At 40.7% G+C, this 17,233-nt stretch overlaps 1 pseudogene; it reads left to right on the forward strand.

The window, feature by feature from the left end:
* Positions 1 to 14,443: 14,443 nt before the first annotated feature.
* On the forward strand, positions 14,444 to 15,322 carry LOC108389140 (vomeronasal type-1 receptor 3-like; annotated as a pseudogene).
* The last annotated feature ends 1,911 nt before the right edge of the window (positions 15,323 to 17,233 follow it).

Consider the following 17,233-nt stretch of genomic DNA (forward strand, 5'->3'; position numbering starts at 1 on the left):
TCACCAGAAATAGTAGTAGACAGAAGGCTCTGGGATGACATATTTAAAGTGTCAAACTTGAAAACAGGAGAAGGCTTAAAAATGGCAGTGTGAGAAGTGAGACTGAAACCTGCTCCCAAAACCACATATAATACAAAAATACAGCAAATACAACTAATCCTGAAAGAGCGAAAAGAAAGAAGACTGCGACGAATGCCTACATCTGGGGAAAAGAGAAGACCTCACATAAACCAGTAAAGCAGAAAATCCACAATAATTCGAGACCCAAGCCCTCTCACAACCCCAGCTCACTGGCAGGAGAAGAAAAATGGAGTGGAGTGAGAGTAGAAGCCCAGGACTGCTGAACACCCACCCACTAGAGTTCTGCTCCAGGAGCACAAACCCACATTACACGATACTCTGAAGATTAGTGAGGTTGGAAAGCAAAGACATGAACAATACTCAGACACTGAGATTTTAGCCACTTGTAGAGATCAAGTACCCACAACAGGCCACTCTGGGACAAAAGAAAGGGGTGCACTTTGAAAGCCTTTCCAACAGTGAGAAGGATGCTAAAGCAGCAAGGATTACACAGAGCTTGCTGCTAAGGAGAAAGGACAGATGGACAAAGTAATCCAGGAACACTCAGCCCAACAGGTTGGGTACTTTTGGGAGCTTCACATGCTCCATCCTCCTGGCTGGCAAAACAGTACCAGGGTCCCCCACTGCAATAGGCAGCCTGCCACACTTTCCTCCTGGCAGGCACCAGTCCATACATCTGCTGCCCCCACCATTCCACCAGGCCAGCCGGAGGACAGCCCCGCCTATGGCAACTACAGAGGTGTGACACAGAGGCTTCTGTGTGTGCACTCGGCCAATGGGCCCTGGTAGTGTAGGCAGGCACTACAGCCGGGAAGCAGGAAAGAGCTCTTTCCTCCAGCAGGTGCCAAGCACTGTGCACCTGAGGCCACCCATCCCCTACTGCCAACACTCTAGGAGTAAAGATCCAGGGCACTAGAGGGCGCTGCTTACACAAAGTTATTACTCCATAGTAACCATTAGAAATACGAAACAGCAAAAGAATTTTGTACAAAACAATCCCTTAAACACCAGAAAGAGAGCTAAGAGAAACTGAAATCACCAATATTCTCCATAAAGACTTCAAGACAAAAATCATTAACATGCTCAGAGAGCTAAAGAAAATTATTCACGTTCTCAGGGAGGACTTCAGGAAAGAAATAGAAACTTTGAAAAATACAGTATCTGAAATGAAACATACAATGGAACAATTTAAAAGCAGATTAGATGAGCTAGAGGAAACAGTAAATGAAGTAGAAACTAGAGAACAGGAAAACAAAGAAGCTGAAGCACCCAGAGGAAAAAGGAACTCTAGGAATGAAATAATAATAAGAGAATTGTGCAACCCATCCAAACCGAACAATGTTTGCATTATAGGAGTATGAGAAGAAGAGAGAGAAAATGGGATAGAAAGTCTTTTCGAGGAAATAGTTGGTGAAAACTTCCCCCAGTCTGGGGAAGGAAATAGTCTCACAGGTCATGGAAATGCACAGATCTCCCAACACAGGGATGCTAGGAAGACAACGCCAAGACACATAATGATCTTCTGCTTGCCTGAGTTCCATTGTCTCTGTCTCTTGAGACCTCATACCAAGGTAAGACCCCTGAAGCCTAACTAGGAAGCCACAGGATTCTAGTCCTCCATCTTATTCTCAGAGATGTCGAGAAACAAGAATAGATTTCCGAGTCTTAAGACACCAAGACCTCTGGGATAGACCCTGGGATGCTAGGTTCTCTAACCATTCCTTTCTTCCTAGATGAGACCCAGGAGTCCATTCCAGCCAACATGCCAGTGGATAGTATCCTTTCTTATTCATCCCAGAGAGACCCAGAGTACTCAAAAAGAAAAGATTAATATATTGAAAAACCACGTGGACGCACTACCAAGTAAGGGACCAAGAGTAATGGCTATTTAATGAAACTTTTAACCATAACATTCTCATCAACTTGATTTCTTCTGCAAACTGCTGGGTAAATGGGCAGAGATCCCATATGTTCAGTCTATCTTCTGTCTTAGAAGCTGAGGGGATCTCTGTTGGACTTGTAAGTTACATAGTCTGCCTGGCCCTCTCTCTGCTCCTCTCCCTGCATTACCACCACCCTAGTACCTGGGACAACCCAAGGGCAAATCCTCTTCAATAACCCCACTGGGTCCTCAGAATCTGGATACTGAGCACTCAAATCTGCTCCCAAAGGCACCTACTAAAGTTTTCCTGTTAGTAGGAACAGCAGGAGGAGAATTTTGCACATGCAAGTCTACTAACCTTTCTCCCTGACTGAATAGAAACAGCTTAAAGTACCTTGGCAGCTGTACCACCAATTCAGATATTTATATTGATCAATGCCAGCATGTCAGCCTGGCCTACAACCTCACCTGAAAAGAACGTGATAATCTTGGAACAAATTCTTCCCAATATTGAACAAGAAACTTATTAAATAAACCACAGGTTTGCCAGCAGTCTTCATTTGTCCTATACCCAATTTTCAATTAGAGGGACAGCTGTCCCCTCTATGGATTCTAACTGGGATTATAATGACAAAGAGGCCATGTGCAACAGGAACCATTTCCTCCTTTGCATAAAAACTGGGCTAAAGAATGACAAACCAAAGGTTATTAACTATTCAAAGCTTCCAGCCGTTAGCCAGGACCCAGAGGAAAATCCTGTTCCATTATTAGAAAGACTGTGAGACACATTAGCTATACAAATCTAGATCTAAAGTCATGCAACAGGTAATACTAATGAACAAATTTCTCTCGCAGTCAGCATCTGACATTAGAAAGAAATTACAGAAACAAATTTAGATAAACCCTAATAGCAGTGTAGATGGACTCCTGACTGCAGCCGATACAGTGTCGTGTGACCACGACCAGGAAGAGGAGGGAGGCTAGGACTCGGGAATAGGAGAAGAGGAAGGAGACCAACATAATCTGCTGTGAGGTGTTACTGTGGCCAGACCCATGTCTCCTGGTTCACACGGTCCTGACAGAAAAAAAGGATAATAAATGCAACATTTGCTGAAGGCCTGGGCATTGGGCAAAGAGCTGTCCTACTATGGACAGGCCTCCCCAAGCTCCCAACTACAAGTGCCAGGAAATGTGTCATTGGGCCTCCCTTGGACCCATTGGCTGGAGGGTCCCTGAGCCATAAGAGCTGCCTGTGGTCCTTGGGCTCCTTTCACAAGAATGAAGAGGCCCTAGTTGTCCATCCCCAACCATGGTTATAGACATCACTAGCCAGGGCCAAGGATAACCTTGGATGTGGTGGTTAGGACAACTTTCTTTATAATTGACACCAGAGCCTCCTGCAGTGTCCTCAGTTCCTATTCTGGATCCCTACCCTCCAGAATGTGTACCATACTTGGAATGACGGGGAACCTACTACTCAGACATTCATTCCACCCTTAGGATGCCTCCTCCATAGTCAATGTTTTTCACATACATTTCTAGTCATAAAGTAATGCCCCATTTCCTTTCTAGGATGATACATACTAGAAAACTACATACCAGGATCATTTTCAGCTTCCCCCAGCCCGTAAGGTGCCTCTCCAAGTTCTGGTCATTCCCAAGACCACCTTGTAAGCTTTTCAAGAATGGTACAGTCCACTGATCCTGATATTTGGGATAAGGGAATCCCAGGAAGGGCTAAATATGCCACCCCAGTTGTCATTCAGCTCAAGGACCCAACTAAGTTTCCCAGAAAAAAAAGTATGTTATGAAGCCTGAGGCCAATGAAGGCCAAAATGATTGGATAGCAAAATGAAAGAACACCAAGGGTCTTCTGCATCCTTGGGATCCTCAGGCATTCATGAGCTAACCACATGGAAATGCACATTCAGTCTTTCCAAAGAAAAAAAGACAGGTCACCAGTGCAAGCGTCACACAGATGACCATGGTTTCAGGGGAGGTTGTGGACACAGGCTGGACCTGTGGACAAGCCGGACTGACTCACGATGTCCGTCGAAGGGAATCACCATGTGGACACAGGTCCACGTCCAGGGGGACACAGGAAGCCTCCTTAAAACATGGCACTTAGGGATGTTGATGTATGATGATAATCACACATAATGAGGCCCAAACACTGCAGCTAACACTTGTTCTAAACCACATTATTCTGCTCAGGACATCGTTACAGCACTTCTGTCCTCTCTCCTCTCATCATTGTTTCTCTCTGTACTGCATTTTTGCATGTATTTACAAAGATGATATTCTTTATTTCATTTTTTTATACAAGTACTTCTTTGATTCCCATCATCTCCCAATGCAACCCCACATTCTTCTTCCCTTTACAGACACAGAAAAGCCCCTTTGACAGGTAATCTTTACTCCTCACAATTCCCTGCTAACAGCCCATCACAGCAAGATTCCAGCAGCATCACAAACTCCCCTGCAGTGACCTCTCTACCTCCTTTTTGCTAAACCCCATGTTACTATCATCTCATTATTTTTGCATACATTTATATCATGTGCTGTTTCTCATGTCCTCCTTTGGAAAAACATTGCTCACTTGCTCACCAGGATTGACGTGTCTGTTCAATTCCCTCCAACTTCCTGGCCACTCCTTCTCAGGCCTCCATGCTGGGTGCTGCCCTGCTGGTGCCCTCTGCACCCTGCTCGCCATGTCTGCTCTGCCCCCAGTCACTCCTTGGTGCTTTATTCCAGCAACTTGGTTTTCATCAGAAGCGCGAACTATGTGCAAACACTTCCTCCAACTCCAGCATCGTATGTCAGCCGCCTGCTTGACCTCCCACTTGGGTCTGTAGTAGAAACTTCACCGAATACGTGCACACTGCTCTCCTGGTCTACCCCGGAACCTGCTCCTCTCAGTGTGCTGTACGCGAAAGTGGCAATTCCTTCCTTCAGCTCTATCGGGCCAAACCCCGGAGCCACCCTGATTCCTCTCGTTCACCCACACCCACATCTAAGCCATCAGGAAAACCTGTTGCCTGCATTTAAAAAATAATCCATCGTAACAATTGTTTCACGACCAGTCTTGCTGTCCTGCTGAAGCCCATCATCTCTCATGTGCATTATTCCAACTGCCTCTTAAATGAGTTCCTTGCAACCTACACTCTAAAACCAGCACAGCAGCCAGAGTAAGTCTGTGACAATAGAGAGTATAAGTCACAATAGGAAAGAATAACATAATGTTCATCAATATGTCTCAGAACAAAACCCAAAAACCTTTTAAAGGCTTACTAAACTGGCTGTGAGCTGGCCTGATGACATCCCACCACCCTCGATCTCTCCCTTTGCCCACACTGGCTAATGCACCCCTTCTCACTATTTGGAATGCTCCTGTCCCCCTTTCCCTGATGGCCATTCCCTCATCTCCTTCAGACTCTGCTCAGATCTCGCCTTTGAACAGGGACCGTCCTGACCACTCCTTTCCAAGCCCTCTAGCCTCCAGGAATAAACCGCTTTTTCCTACAGTTATTTTCCAATATGCTAAATATTACACTCATTTTACTGAAAAATGTGAGCTCAGTGAAAGCATTATTTGTGTCTCTTTGTTCACGGATGCCAAAAGCTGAGGGTGATGGCTTAGGGATGATACTTAGCCATGAGGATTATCAATGACTTTTTAAAACCTCAGACATCGAAAACTAGACCCTGGGTAAATAGCTATCAAATGACTAAGAGCACCGAGAGATAGTCCCATCAGCCCTGCCGTATTGGGCTGGGAGCCTGTGTGTATTCAGGAAGCGGTTGCTGGCAGGATATGAGCAGGAAGAACCTCTCCCCTCCCCAGATGTCACAGCACTAGCGTGGGACCCAAGTCTGCCAACCCAAGTCCTGAAGAGGAGCCTAGACTCAGCACGTACCTCACTGGCCTGGGCACTACTGGAATGTCAGCTTCACTTTTACTTCAGGCTGACTGCTTTATTACAAAATGCAGTGTTTGCACAACTAAACCAAACTGCATTAAAAATAATAATACCGATAGAATAAATTGCTGAAAATATGTAGTCGAATTGGTTATAGACCTATGTATTAAGTAGTTAACTAAAAATTCAGTTTTGGTTAATGAACCCCAGATGCGAGCATTTATATTTGTAAAATCATGGATCAAGAGAAGCCTCCATGGAAAGAAATTACTCTCTGGTGTCTACTTTGACTGGGACGATAAAAACTTCTTTTGTTTCCTAGAAAGTAACTAGCATTCTATGCTTACTTTTTCTTCTACTGCTACACAAATCTGTATCATCATGTCTTCCAAAACTGGGGTAAAGCTCTTTGCGACCTCAGGTGCTGATTTTAATTAAAAACATTTCTAAATTTATCCAGAGAACCCTCTGCAGCTAAGAGAGTAATTTGTTCTTCCTCTGGACAAATCAGAAAGTTCACTGCGTGCAAACCGGGATGCAGTCCGTGGGGAAGGAGTAAACTGCTCTTTGGCTTCTCTTATAACCTGGAAACAGGCTCCGGGATCCGGGCGCGGCCATCAGAGGTGTCCCTGACCTGGCTTGTGGAGCTCAGATGGGTAAGTGCCCCCACACTCGCCCGGTCTGCAGCTGCTGCGTGAAGGGGGCGATCTGGGCATCCTTGCAGGGATGTACTTGCCATCCTCCTTTCTTTCTGATTCTCCTATGGTCCCTGCTCTGCCCCTGCTCCGTGTCAGCCTGCTCCCCGCCTGTTCCCACACCCGCGCTCCTCTGTCCCTGTCCCCTGGCTGCTGTTTTCTATTCCACTTCTCTCATCTCTCTATTCTGTTGTTCCTTTGATTTTGCTATCTCCTGCCCTTATATACCTTCATCTGTTATTCTCACTGCTCTGAGTAAAATTATTTAATTTGAAAAATAAATACCTGCTTTTCTTTAAGGGGCATTTCCAATAAAATTTTGCTTCTCTGACACTTATTTATACTAGTTTGTGTGAATTTATATTGTTTTGTGCTACAAACAATATTACTCAGGAGTCTTTTCAGAAGCAGTTATTTAACTTGATGTCATAGACAATAAAAATAACATATGTAAACAAAAATTATGTATATATTAAACATCACAATTAATAATGAATTTCAGTGTAATATATGCTACATTTTGTCATCCTTTTAGTGGACATATGAAATGGATGTTCATCAACCTAAAGGAATAATGTAAAACATTTATTTCCTCTTCCAGTAGTTTTGATTGCGCACATGAAAATATTTTATGTAACAACAGGTTAATAATCACACAATGCCAAAATTAACATTCTTTACAACTAAAGAACACCAAAGGATTTATATCAACCTAATAACCTGTGAGGGGTCACTTCTTTCAGTGCATTACACACACTGGTACCTGGAATGGTCTCAGGACAGCACCTTAGGGACGGGGAAAGTGATTTGTAAATTGCAGGACAAGCAGAGCCAAGAGAAAACCCCCTCAGCTCCAGGCCACATTGTGAGGTGGGGCAGAGAGCCCGCTGCCCCCCAGGGGACTGTGCACACAGAGTCCCAGAGGGTGGAGGGATGGGGAGAACTGGGGTCCTGGTCGTTCCAGAAGGTTCTGGGGGCAGCAAGAAAGCTTGAGGACCCCGGGGCCCGGCTGGTGACTGATACCAGCCCAGGAGCTCTAGCTGTGCCAGTGGGCGATTGTTTCCCCATTTGTTTTATGTACTTTGTTTCCTCTCGCGTCAGCCTTCCCTTGTCCTATCCAGCGCCTTCTGCTCAGCGCCTCCTCCTACCCACGCCTGTGAAATCCTCACTTGTGTCCTGGTTCTCACATTGCGTGTCCATCATTGCCGGTGTTCCGCTGCGCACCCGGCTCCCCTTGCTGCTGGGAGGCCGCCCCCTTCGCCAGTGTCCCCTCCCCCGCCCCCCCTGCTCCCAGGCTCTTGTGTCTTGCATGTGGATGTTCTGCCTTCACAGGGAGATTTCTAATTATTTCCTCTTCTCCTTTTCATCCCTAATATGTGTGTTTTGTCTCCTTTATCATCTTAACATTCACTGCCTTATATTTCTCATCCAGCTTGTTCATCAATCATTCAGGTTTTCATTTTGCTATCTTCCAGTATTTAAATCTTTCTCCTTTCCAAACTAACTACTTTGCTTCGTTCATCCCTTAATTTTTTTGGTCTAAAATCATTTTTTTAATTCCTATTATATTAATATTCAAGTATGTTCTTGTGTTTTTCTCGCTGTTATTTCAGCCTCTGCTCCCACCGTCCTTCCTTTTTCCTGTCGTGTCCAAACTCTCTTGTTTACTTCCCTCTGTCTCTTGTCCCTTTACTCTTCTGATTAGGACTTTTGATATTTAATTCTCTTCTCTATTTGTTTTCATATGAAATATAACTTCCTCTCTTTTTAGTTTCTCCTTTTTAGTTTGTGAATTTCGCTGTTGATTTCTATTTTCTACTGCTTTGTATCTTATTCCTCTCACTTGTAAGTACTATCTGATGATTAAATTATACAAGTTCATATCCTTTTTGAGGTTTAAGATTTCTTGTATTATGTTTGGGAGAAAATCTTTTCTTCTACCCTCTTATGTTCAGTATGGGCCCCTGCAAATTCAACTGACCCAAAATAGATTAACAGGAAAAAAAACTCAAAATTTATTCATACACAACGTGTGGAAGTTCACAAAAGAAGTGGTTTGTAAAAGGGCTAAAATTAGGAGCTTATTTCCCTAAATTCAAAAAGGAAAGGGTCAGGGGAGAAGAGGATTCTATGGGAAGAATAACTGTTTCTTCAAATAGAGGATAAGACAGCTTATAATAATCATTGTTTATCTAGGTGCCGTGGTATTTTCCATTTTTTCTTGGCCATAAAACTCCCCAGAGAAAGGAATTTATGACAGTTTCATTACCAGAAGTTTCTGCTTTTTGTGGTATAAGGAAGATCCTATAGAGCTTCTTTCTGCATCAGCTGGATCTCAAATGTGCAGTTTTAAATTATGCTCATATTGCCTCTGCAGGTCCAAGTGAATCCCCACAGTCTTTCCCAAATGTTGTCACAGAAATTCCTTGTTCTGAAACAAATGCTTGGAAAATTATCCTTTCCTCTTGCTTTACTAAAGTCTTACATCTTGTACTTTCTAATTTATTCTGACAGACACATATCCTGGTATTTTTTTGTTTCTTGTCAGGCTTCACTTTTTCATTAATCCTTTCTTTGTATCTGGGCTTTTTATTTGTTCCAGTTCATCTTCTTGCCCGCCCCCACTTGTGTTTTTTTCTTGCTTCCCCCTTATTTTGTTTAGCTCATTTCCCTGCTGGTTTGGCCCTGCCTTCATCCTCCTGTTCTATTTCTAGTGCCACCTGTGCCTTCTTATTTATTGCTGTTCTCTTTCTTTACCTTTCCTGTTTGAGTAAACTGTCTCCTGATTTTACTTCTTTCTCATTCACTTCTGTATTCTCATTCATTTTAAACACTCTCCACACACTGCTTTGTTCTCCTCACCCCAATGTGTGGCTCTTCATCCTTCTCTGGTTTAACTAACAAACTTTTAGGAAAATCTTGTCAAGTTCAATGTAACAAAGGGGTTCAGATTTTCTTTTTGGAAATTTCATCAGTTTTAAATAGTGGTGAGAATGGCTCTCCATAATACTGGATATTTTGATTTATAAATATTCTACATACAATTACTTATTTTTCTTTTACACATCCTTCAATTGATTTATATAATTTCACCCAAGAAACTGTTGTACAAATTTGAGGTCATCTATAGTATTATTGTTATCATAATTCCTATATTTTCTAAATTACATTGTCTAGCTAAGGTAATAACTTGTAAATTACTGAACTGAATTATCTATTGTAATACTTTTCTGTAGTTTTAAATCATTTTTAGTGTAGACCATCTTACCATCAGTGAGTGATGACCAGCACCTTTGTTGTTTCTCTGGAATATTTACGTTTATTTCCATTCTTTAACACATGGTAAGAGCTAAAATGCAATAAAAATTGGGACATTATTTTAGTATATTTGGGACATGATTTCTTACATTTGTGACTTAAAAGAGAATCAGTAGATTTCACAAATTCTATTATTTTTGCTATATTTATATTATCTAGCTATGTTGCATATAATTAATAGTCTCCTTTATATTTATAATATGAGTTTTCCTAAATCACAAATGGATATTAAGTATATATAAATGTTCCTTTCTTATTTTCTCAGATGGTTAAGTGCTTTTATCCTTTTAGATGTTAATATGGACAATTGTCATAATAGATTTCCTTATAGTTAAGACATCATAGCATTTCTGGGAAATTCCAAACTCTTCATGATATATTATTTTTATTTACTCTTTGCTATAGTTTACAATTGTTTTCATGTATGTTTATATATTTTATTGTGATGAAATTAACAAAACATAAAGCTAACCATTTTAAAGTTTGTCATTCAGCATCATTTACATTTGCAATGTTGTACAAGCACCACATTTTTTTAACTTATTTTTTTATTTAGGTGTAATTGATAGACAATATTATATTGGTTTCCAGTATACAGTATAGTGATTCAACCGTTACATATATTATTAAATCCTCACCCCAACTAATATAGTTACTATCTGTCCACATAGGTAGATGTTACAGAACCATCGACTATATTCTCTATGCTACAATTTGAACCCTGTGATGAACTTATATTATGATTGATATTTTGTGCCTATTTATCCCCTTCACCAATTTCCCCCACCCACCCTAATCCCTCCCCTTGGTAACCACCAGTTACTTCTCAGTGTCTATGAGTCTACTGCTATTTTCTTCATTTTGAGATTCCACATATAAGTGAAATCATATGGTATTTGTCTTTCTCCACGTGGCTTATTTCACTTAGCATAATACCTTTAGGTCTACCCATGTTGTCATGAATGACAGTCTTTCTTTCTATTTATGGCTGAATAATATTGCATTGTGTATGCAAACCACTTCTTTATATATTAATCTATTAATGGATACTTTTGTTGTTTCCATATCTTGGCTATTATAAATAATTGGCAATAAGCATAGGGGTCTGTATATCTTTTCAAATCAGAGATTTTGTTTTCTTTGGATAAATTCCTAGAAGTGGAGTTACTGGGTCAAATGTTATTTCTATTTTTAGTTTTTTGAGGAACCTCCACACTGCTTTTTCCACAGTGGCTGCACCAAGTTACATTCCCACCAACAGTGGAGGGGGGTTCCCTTTTCTCCACATCCTTGTGAACACTTATTTCTTGTCTTTTGCATAGTGGCAAAATTGTGACAGTTTTACTTCTTCCTTACTAATTTGGATGCCTTTTGTCTCTTTTCCTTGTATGATTGCCATGGCTAGGACCTCCAGTACTATGTTGAACAAAAGAGCAAGGGTATCCTTGCTTTGTTCCTGAGGTTAGAGGAAAAGCTTTCAGCTTTTCACCACTGAGTATATGATGTTTACAACTAATATGAATTTGTCATATATGGCCTTTATTATGTTGAGATATGTTCCCTCTTTACCCATTCTGTTGTGGGTTCTTATCATGAATGGATGTTGAATTTTGTCAAATGCTTTTTCAGCATCTATTGAGATGATTTTATAATGTGGTGTATCACATTGATTTACAATATTGTACCATCCTCGGAATAAATCCCACTTGGTCATGATGGGTGATCCTTTTGATGTATTTTAGAATTTGATTTACTACTATTTTTTTGAGGATTTTTGTGTCTGTGTCCATCAGAGATCTTGGTCTGTAATTTTCTTTTTTTGACTATTCTTTGTCTTGTTTTGGTATCAGTGTGATGTTGACCTCATAGAATGAGTTTAGAAGTATTCTCTCTTCTATTTTTTGGAATACTTTATGAAGGATGTAAGTTCCACTTACTTTAAGCTTGCAAACATTTCATTACCACAGAAGGAAACTCCAGACTCCCCAGTCCTCCCTTCTTCCAGTCCCTGGAAACCATGTGTCTGCTTTCTGTCTCTATGGATTTAAGAAATTTGTATATTTCCTATGAATAGATTCATGCGTGTGTGAGCTTTCGAGTTTAGCTTCTCTCACTTCTTTGCTGGGCTTTCTCATGCAAGTGTGGTCGTCTTAGTTGTTGGCTAGAGGATGGCTGTTTTCCTATGTAGGTCTCAGTGTTGCTTGGTGTGGAATGTGCTCCTTTATAGTTCTGGTGGCTGAAAGTCCTAGATTTCCTCCATGTGGCTGCTCATCTTGTAATAGGCTGGGATGTTTCACGTGCTGGCATTAAGATTCCAAACAAAGCAGTTGATCAATGCCCATATGCGGGCATGTAACGGGATTCTGTGTGTCCAGTTTGCTCCACAATGACTGGCTAAAACAAGTCAAAGCCCAACCCATATTCAAGGAGTGAAGGAAAAAACCATCCCTTTGGTGGAGCAACGATATCCCATTACAATATATCCAGGGAAGGGAAGAACTTACAGGCATTTTTGCAGTCTACCACATCATGGATCAAGAGCAAATGAGTGGAATTGGGTACACGGAGAAGAAACAACTATTTAGAAGACTATTACTTAAAAGGGAAAGGGAGAAATGACTCAAAGAATTTGCAAGAAATACTGTACATTTGTGTGTCAATGAAGGAAATTTTGATAATGTATGAGAGACAGAAGAATAGAAAACAGGTTTTTGAGCAGGAAAGTTCCAGATTTCTTGTTCAAATGGTGGTTTGGATATTAAAGGTGCATGGGCAATGTATTCACAGCTCCAGGAGAGGAGAGAAAGGTTCTGAACAAGGATATAGAAAGGCATATTGATACAGTAGTGGGCTTTCTGGCATGGTCTTTTTATTATATTATTTTTCTTATTGCTGAATATGAGAGCATGAAAAGATACATTGGTGGTTTGAGAATATTGAAGAAGTTATTGAATAGTCATCAAGGTGAGTGAAGTAGTGAATAAACTAGGCACTTAGGAAATTCAGTGTGATTTCTGGCCAGAAACAAATTCTCACTGGAAGTTAGTGGTGAGGAATTCGATGTTTAGTTCAGGTAACACAGTTTTGTGTTTTTCTCTAATCTTGTCTTATTTAGCAGGATGCCATGAATGAGGCACATTAAGATTTCACAGGAATTAGTATTTTGTATGATGAAAACTATAAAATAGGAAAAAAGTGATGAAATGATATGTTTTTGCAAGAAGTGACAGTCATGCTGGATCACTGGTGTTTATTTAAGAATTAAAGGCTACACGAATGAATGGAATAAAGAGGTGATCAATAATTGGCAGACCTGGGTGATATCAAGGTAATGTTGGAGTCAGAAATTATATAGAATAAGCTGAAACTATCTGGTAACAGGAGAATGAATTACTTGGACTTAAATTATCATGAGTACACGGTGACAATGACATGTCTAGTATGTGAGCAGAAAAGTGATTAGGTGGGGGGGCAAGAGCTTTGGAAGAGAGGTCACAAGTGAGAGAGGTGAAGGCACTGCACAGATGGTCTGGTGGGGACTGCAGTCACCAAGTACAGGACAGGAGTTTGGTCGGAGAGGGTCTCAGGAAGCCATCAGGAATCATGGAGAGGACTGGCCTGGGGTCCACAGACTGTTTCAGAGGAACAGCGATATTTGTTGGGGGCTGATGACAAGTGTTGCAAAGCTGGAGCAATAGAGAATTATCTGGAAGTGCTTGGGATCAAAGAGGACGTTCCCACCACAGGCCTGGAGGTATAAGAGGCATGGGAAAGAAAGGCTCTATTTCTTGAAGCAATGACATCAGGGTGGAGCAAAAAGATGAAGGGAATCTTCAGGTCAGAGATGGGGGATGTACTGAACTGACCTCCAAGCTGGTCTGATATTCATCATGTGCAGTAGAAGGGTCTTGGAGCTGAGGAAGAGAGAGAGAAGGGTCAGGAAATGGAATTTACAGAGACAGATGGTCTTTTGCTACTCTGGGGGTGGGATCTTCTGGTGAATAAAAATAACAGTAATATGTCTGACACAGTGTAGAAAAGTAACAATATGCATTAGAGTCCCTTAATAATTTTTTTGTTCTTATGACAGAAGATGGGTGTGCATTCAAAATTTTGAAATGGATTTCATAATATATACAGAGCTTAAATAAATCAATAAAAGTCTGAAAAGTTTTTAATGAATAAAAAATTGTCATTCAGGAAAAATCATTTATTTTTCATAAAATAGATTACAGTAATGTTTCTTTATAAATTAGACATGTATGCTTTATCTGAACTCTAACATTCTTTTGAGGTGACTTCAATGATTCTCAACATGTGCCTCTAGAACTAATTCTTAATATCCTGAACATTGTTACAGAGTATTTACACATCATTCCTCATGAGTCCTGTTATTTCTATCAAGCTTGCAAACAATTTTGTGCTACTTTTTAGGCTCTCTGAATTTGAAGAAGCCAATGAAAACCACAGTTTCCAATGACGATATTTGGGGAATATTCTTTCTCTCTCAATTTGGGATTGGTGTTATTGGGAATACATTACTACTCATGCTGCACATCAACACCCTTTTATTTCAGCCCACACAAAGAAGCCTATAGACTGGATATTCACCCACTTAACCTTAGCTAATGTCATGACAATTCTTTTCAGTGGCATTCCAGAAATAATATATTCCTTTGGAATAAGAAATTTTCTGGATGACATTGGTTGTAAGGCAGTGCTGTACATGTACAGAGTCACCCGGGGTCTTTCCCTCTGCATGACATCCTTCTTGAGTATGTTTCAGGCCGTAATGATCACTCCCAGCAACTCCAGGTGGGCATGGCTCAAACCCCAAGTCTCTACATACATTTTTTCTGCCTTCTTTTTATTCTGGATCATCAACATGCTGATCTACATCCGGGTCATAGTAAGCGCTGTGGCCCCCTACAACTCCACTGAAGTTGGGCGAAGGTATTCTTTGAATTACTGTAGTGGTAGAGAACTTGATAGGCTCCACGCAGCTGCCTTTCTAGGTTCCATGGTCATACGAGATGTCCTGTGTGTGTTCCTCATGATCTGGACCAGTGTGTACATGGTGAGGCTCCTCTTCACACATCACAGGACAGTCCAGCACATCCACAGGACCAGCCTTTGCCCACGACCCTCTCCTGAAACCAAGGCCACCCACATGATCCTGGCCCTGGTGAGCTGCTTTGTTTTCTTTTACTGGACCGACAGCTGCCTTACCATTTACATAAGTTATAGACATGATGTACGAGGGTTGGAGAACACCACTATTTTTCTCTCCTCTTGCTATCCAGCGATCTTTTTGTGGTGATCAAAAAGCATAACAGGCATCTTTTCTGAACTGTGCGTTTGCAAATATGAGAAAGTCATCACCACAAACCATTTCCCAGAAAGTCTTGAACTCTCTCACACACTGAAACAAAGAACATAAAATTAGGGTTTCCCAAAGCACAATTTTAGTAAGGTAAAATTATACAAGACACTTAATAGTATTTACTTTGGAACATTTCTTCAAACCAGTCAGCTTGGGATCATAAGGAGATAAATGACCAGGCTCATGGAATAATGATATCTAAGATGGTTACACCTGGATGGTGCACTCCTTTAGCATTCTTAAAACGATTGTTAAACATTCATACTTAGGATTACTTGGAGGCCTCTATTTCTTTTATTGAGATATAAATGATGTAAAATATTATATTAACTTCAGGTATAAAATGTAATGATTCTATATTTGTATATGTTTTGAAATGATCACCATGGTAGGTCTAGTTAACATTTACTGCCATGCAGTTTTCTTTTCTTCTGAAGAGAACTTTTAAGATTGACTCTCTTAACAACTTTGAAATGTGAATATGGTATTATTATCTATAGTCACAGTGCTGTATATTTCATCCCTTGATTTATTTATTTTATAAGTGCAAGTTTGTACTTTTTACCTTCACCCATTTCACCTACTCCCCACTTCCTGACTCTGGCAAACACCAATTTGTTCCATGAATTTGTTTTTTTGTTTATTTACTTTTTTTAGATTCTACATAAAAGTACTTGTATATAGAAGTATATTTGTATATGTAAATATATGTATTTGTATGTATAACTACATATATATATATAAGCATATAAAGTATTTATTTTTCTCTGTCTCATTTATCTCATTCAGTATAGGAGACCTCAGCATGACACTTAGTCCAAAGGACAGATCAACTGGACAGCAATAAGTAAGGAGATACAGGCACTGAACAGTAATAAGTAAGGAGACACATTAGAACAGATGGACTTAACAGATATCTAAAGAACATTCCACCCAAAAGCAGCAGGACACACATTTTTCTCAACTGCACATGGAACATTTTCCAGAATAGATCACATACTAGGTCACAAAAAGAATCTCAGTAAATTCAGAAGGATTGAAATTGTACCAATCAGCTTCTCAGACTACAAAGGTATGAAAGTAGAAATAAATTGCACAGAGAAAACAAAAAAGTCCACAAACACATGGAGATTTAACAATATGCTCCTAATTATCAATGACCAAATTAAAACAAGATCAAGCAATATATGGAGACAAATGAAAACACAGAGTCCCCAGAGGGTGGAGGGATGGGGAGAACTGGGGTCCTGGTCGTTCCAGAAGGTTCTGGGTGCAGCAGGAAAGCTTGAGGACCCCGGGGCCCGGCTGCTGACTGATGCCAGCCCAGGAGCTCTAGCTGTGCCAGTGGGCGATTGTTTCCCCATTTGTTTTATATACTTTGTTTCCCCTCATGTCAGCCTTCCCTTGTCCTGTCCAGCTCCTTCTGCTCAGGGCCTCCTCCTACCCACACCTGTGAAATTCTCACTTTTGTCCTATATTGCATGTCCATCATTGTCGGTGTCCTACTGCTCACCCTGCTCCCCTTAGTGCTGGGAGGCCGCCCCCTCCGTCAGTGTCCCCTCCCCCACGCCCCCTGCTCCCAGGCTCGGCCTCTCATGTGATGCGCTGCGTCTCAGGAAGATTTTCAGTTCCTGTTTCCCTCTTCCCCTTTCCGTCTCTGATGCGTGTACTTCGTCCCCTCTATCGTCTTAATATTCACTGTTTTATATTTCTTACCCAATTTGTTCACCAGTTATTCATTTTTTCATGTTTTTATCTTCCAGTTTTAAATTCCTTTGGCCCCTTTTTGCAAATTAACTACTTTTTGTAATTCATGTATTATTTTTTCAGTCTAAAATATTTTGAAATTGTTCTATTTAGTAATATTCAGCTATATTCTTCTAATTTTTTCTGTATTGTTTCAGTCTCACCTTGCCTTCTCTTGTTTCTGTTCCTGGCACCTTTCATTTTTGTG

Source organism: Manis javanica, chromosome 14 (genome assembly GCF_040802235.1).
Source record: "Manis javanica isolate MJ-LG chromosome 14, MJ_LKY, whole genome shotgun sequence".
Classification (NCBI taxonomy): Eukaryota; Metazoa; Chordata; class Mammalia; order Pholidota; family Manidae; genus Manis; species Manis javanica.